Below are 5,590 nucleotides of genomic sequence, written 5' to 3'. Positions count from 1 at the left end.
TTCCCACTGACATTACTGAGGTGAGGATGTGACCATCTGTCCCCTAAAACAAGTGTGCCCCCCCCCCCCCCCTTTCCCCCTAATCCATCTCTCTTACATACATTCTGGTGTTTTGGGGAGAAAGTGTTAATTAACCCATTCATTGCCAAAAAATTATTGGCAAAACATTTTTTTTTATTTTATATATATATATATATATATATATATATACACACACACACATACACAGTATCTCAGCAATGCCATATAAACAGTGGTAACCAGTATATATGCACAATAATATATGATCTCCTTCCTTTCAAGTCAAAGGGGGAATGTCGGCGTATCTAAATATATTTTGGGGTAAAAGGTTTAAAAAAAAGTTCCTTGACCCCTGATGTACAGGATAAAGAGATGTAGCTCTGTGACAAAGAGTTGCAGAGCTGAAATTTAGAGACACAGAGCTGTGTTAAAAAAAATGTAGAGCTGTGATAAAGAGATGCAGAGCTGAAATAATAAATAAAGAGACATAGAGCAGTGATAAAGAGATGCAGGAGTGTGATAAAATGATGTAGTACTGGTAAATAAAGAGATGTAGAGCTGAGATAAATACAGAGATGCAGAGCAGAGATAAAGAAAGAGATGCAGGGCTGTGATAAATACAGAGATGCAGATCTGAGATAAATACAGAGATGCAGAGCTGAGATAAATACAGAGATGCAGAGCAGAGATAAATACAGAGATGCAGAGCTGTGATAAATACAGAGATGCAGAGCAGAGATAAAGAAAGAGATGCAGAGCTGTGATAAGTACAGAGATGCAGAGCAGAGATAAAGAAAGAGATGCAGAGCTGGGATAAATACAGAGATGCAGAGCAGAGATAAAGAAAGAGATGCAGAGCTGAGATAAATACAGAGATGCAGAGCTGAGATAAATACAGAGATGCAGAGCAGAGATAAATACAGAGATGCAGAGCAGAGATAAAGAAAGAGATGCAGAGCTGAGATAAATACAGAGATGCAGAGCTGAGATAAATACAGAGATGCAGAGCAGAGATAAATACAGAGATGCAGAGCTGAGATAAAGAAACAGACACAGAGCTGTGATAAAGTAATGGAGAACTATGAAATAGTAAAGTGAAAGTAAAGCAGCTTTGAGTAACACTCTGTAGAGTGTAGTAGCCACATTTGAACTGAGTACGCCTAGTGCCTGGACATTAGAGAAAGCCTGATAAAAAGGGGAGTATATTTGGAACAACAGACATTAGCCAGAAGATATTATTATTATTATTATTATTATTATTATTATTATTATTATTATTATTATTATTATCATTTTCACTGTCATGAACCAAGTACTGTGCAGGAGTAGACAAGGAGATGAAGATATTATCATTTATCATTTTGCAAACAAGTAATGTACTGGAGGGGTTTTACTAAAGAGAAAATATTTAATTTGCACTGCACAACCACCAATATTGTATTTGCCCATCACAACCACATCTGTGTCCATCCAGAACATTTTGATGTAAAACCTACATGAGCAGGGACCCCTTTGGGTGCTCCGGTTTACTCCCAGACTCAATAAACGTACTGGTATGTTAGCTGGCTTTTGATGAAACTACTGTAACTATAGATTGTGTGGCAGGGAATAAAGATTGTAAACTCTGTTCTTTCAGGAGAATATGTTGACACTACATAAATAAAGGTAATAAATAATAAGCGCAAAAAAAAACCTCAACAATGGAAAATCATTAAAGACTCAAACAATTAAAATTGACTTACGAGGGGTAAATGGAGAAAGGTCAAATCTGAAGGAGCAGCAAAAGTAATATAGTATAATAGTATAGTACAATGAAAGTAGAATGACAAAGCTACTATGCAATGCACATTACTTACAATATTACAATCATACATTAATTATAATACACCATCACATTCAACAGCATTGGACAGAAAGTAAATAAAGATAATGTATGTTTAGAACAATACAAAACTTAGCATGGAAGAACAGTAAACGGGTCTTGCTCATTGGAGCTTACAATCTACAAGTATATTAAAACTTAAACTCTCCTCACTAGCATACCTTATAATTGTGTCTCACAGCTGTTATTTGTACAGACTACTGTAACATTTTATTGTATAATACATTTCTAAAAAGATATCTAGATAGTGTATTTTATTGCCCTCATGACAAGCGCTATTGCTGGACTGATGGTCAAATACCCCTCGAAAAACATTTCCAAATTTGAAGCCAAGATTCTTATTACATTCAGAGTTGGTAATGGATGAGAAATAACAGATATGTACATCACCTGTATTCCTATATATTCATTCATAAACACTATATACCCACGTGTAGTATATTGGTATTAGATAGATAGATAGATAGATAGATAGATAGATAGATAGATAGATAGATAGATAGATAGATAGATAGATAGATAGATAGATAGATAGATAGATAGGACCAGCATACTCTAGTGCACTCTACAGATACACTAATGAAACAAAACTGGGTACTAACAAACAGACAAAGTGGTAATAGGGCCCAACTGGCAAGCTTACAGTGAATAGGACCACATTAGTTTAATGCATGAGGTTTAGTGCCATATACTGAATATCAGACTGGCCAAACTGGTAGAGGAAAAAGTACTTATAGGGGCTATATGATACAGCCTCACAGTAATGTTGATTTGGGATTCAGATAACTGCTTTAGAGTAAAAGGCAACATAGAATTATATTTATTCTGCAACAGTATTCAAACTCACCACATCTTTGGTGGTTTCAGCCACTGGACTCAAAGGGGCAATAATATTAAATACAAAATCAATCACATTTTGCATTTAATATAATGGCCCTTTAAATACAGCCACCAAAACCACCAAAGATACGACTGCTTATAAAAGTGTGGAATGAACTCTAGATAGGTAATAATCAGGTAAGGAATTTAAAAGAGGGGTTCAGGAATTTTATATGCCTGACAACATTCATGCTGAAAGACAATATTCTGAAAGTTTAAATAGTATTACTATTTTTTTTTAAATTTTGTTTATAGTCATATGTCTGCAAACAGTGATTGTATAATGGAATACTCATAAATATAACATAATGATAATGATGATGATGATAATAATAATAATAATAATAATAATAATAATAATAATAATAATTATCATCATCATCATCCTCATCAATGCAACTGAGATTTTAGTAAGCAGCACATGTGCTATAAATTCCCCACTGTACAATTATATATCTCAGCGGAATGCCAAGTTACTGTACTTTGACATTCCAGAGATCACATTTTAGTAATTCTTGTTAAAATCTCCTCCCCTCTAAGCTTACTTCATGTTGGCCCAAAAGAGATTACTAAAACACCATCTAATGAAGTAGATTCTGTGAAATGTGAACATCTCAACAAGGAAAGCTCTACATAGCTCTAAATAGTTCATGGAAATACTGTACCCGGTGTTCCATTTGGTATTTTGGCATTTTTATTGGAATATAGGGGCATGACCATCAGATACATTCTAGGTTCCTCAGATTTGGGCATCCTTCATGACAGTGAAGAAATCTTTACAATGAGATGAAAGACAATTTGTCATACAACATAAACTCCATTTATATTGTATACAGCGAAAAGGGCGACTAGACATGCCCCCGTTTACTGACTGAAAGCACAACTGCCGCTTGTGCAATCCTGGAAACATAGTGACCAGGGAAGCAGGAGTTGCAAATACATCCAATGCAATGAGGTCCGCATCTAATATGGAACAACAGCGTGAGCCCAAGCTTGCTACAACGCTGTCATTTAGTCCTCATCACTTGTAGTGAGAATTGTTTTACTTGGGCATGAAGTGTATACATTCATTCTAAAACAAATCCTTATTCCAATAAATGCATTGATACTGGATGTACCTGGTGTACACTTCACTATTGTTATTATCCATAATCACCAGTAGAAAAGAAATTGATTCATTTATAATATATACACCAGAGGACTGGAATATATAGTCATCCATTTAAAATTAAAATACATTTAACTAAATGCTGTAAAGTGTTTACAAATATATAGTATATTTCCTATAATCAGTTGCCTTTGAAAAACAACACACACATCATGTGAAATATTGTAAATATTTTAATCGAACTTTTTGCATGATAAACTAATTTAGTTTTCTATATAAACATAATGAAGACGCTCATTTGGTAACTATATAGCCACTTTGAGCAATGTGTAATGATTTTATGTTATTATTTTGTATATCATTTAGTCATTCTGCGTATTTATTTAATAACTACTAAACTGTTTCAAAATACACTATAAAAGTTGCAGACAGGAATCACGATCTAGGGTTATACGGGAGCGTAATAAGTGGTTATCCGCGTTTATCCCCAGCCAGTGGGAGTGACGCATATGTGGCGCGTGCGGATTGCGCATATGCGGCTCCTCCAGCTAACTGCAGACACCTACAGCGTGTGCAGTGTGACACTTACGGGAATATTGTATCTTCATATTCGTATATTTTGTTTCCAATATAATAGTCAAACATTATTATTTTTGCATCATTTAAACAAGAGCGGATGCAAACTAATGTTTTTGGTTTTTTTAAATAACAAAAAGTCTGTTACAGAAATTGACATCCAGATAGAGATAAATAGAGCGAGAGAGAGAGCGTTTGGTAAGTGTGTGTGTGTGTGTGTGTGTGTGTGATTGTTATAGAAATATATATACATGTATAGCATAATACAATCTGTACAGCCAGCATTAGATGTATGGCTCCAGCCATGACCTGTAATAAGGTATTTCACCCCAGATCTGCAGCTCCCCGTGTGCCTCCCGTGGATCAGGAGTATTCCGCCTAAAGAACAAATAACTGGCTGGGAGAAGAGAGAGCAGTATTTGGAGTGGAGGATGACCGCGGGAGGCTCTGTGTGTGGCACAAAACAAACCCCATAAGGCCTTCATTACGCTCCCAATCTGTACCATTTGCTTCATCTAACCACAGATCAGGCTTCCTAGTCCCAGCTAGAGGAACAGAACGTTTCTCTGTTTGTGTGGTCCTTCCTCGGGGACTGACTGTAGCTACAGACTCCTAGCACAGGCTCAGGCCCTTGCCCATTCTCCTGCAGACACTTTGTATCAGACTGGAGGGAGGGAGGTGGGGACCATCAGCTGCTAGTAACGGGCAACCTCACAGAGAGCCACCAGCAGCCATCATACAGGCATCTCTGTGCGCCCTCAGTAGGGAGGACACTGGGTGATTAGCATGCCAATGGTGGCACGTTATGTGTGGATAGAAGTCTGACCAGAGGCCGGAGCTTTGTCCCAGCACCTACTGCACACACTGATCCGGCAGTGTACTCTGCTCCTCTCCACCCCAGTCCCTCACTGCAGCCACTCTCAATGGCCTCATAGGCTTTTACATCTATTTTTACAGCTGTAAAATCGGGATTACTGCTGCAGAGTGGCAACCCACGCACACAGAGGAGGTCACATTAGTTACAACTCAAACAAAAGCTGCACTAAAGTGATAAAGACGATTCATTCTTCCTTAATCCCGAGACTAGCAAAACATGACAAGCATAGTAACAATAAATCACTGCC

Source organism: Pseudophryne corroboree, chromosome 1 (assembly GCF_028390025.1).
Source record: "Pseudophryne corroboree isolate aPseCor3 chromosome 1, aPseCor3.hap2, whole genome shotgun sequence".
NCBI classification, from domain to species: Eukaryota; Metazoa; Chordata; class Amphibia; order Anura; family Myobatrachidae; genus Pseudophryne; species Pseudophryne corroboree.
The sequence above is the reverse complement of the archived record's forward strand: the minus strand, read 5'-3'. Positions refer to the sequence as shown.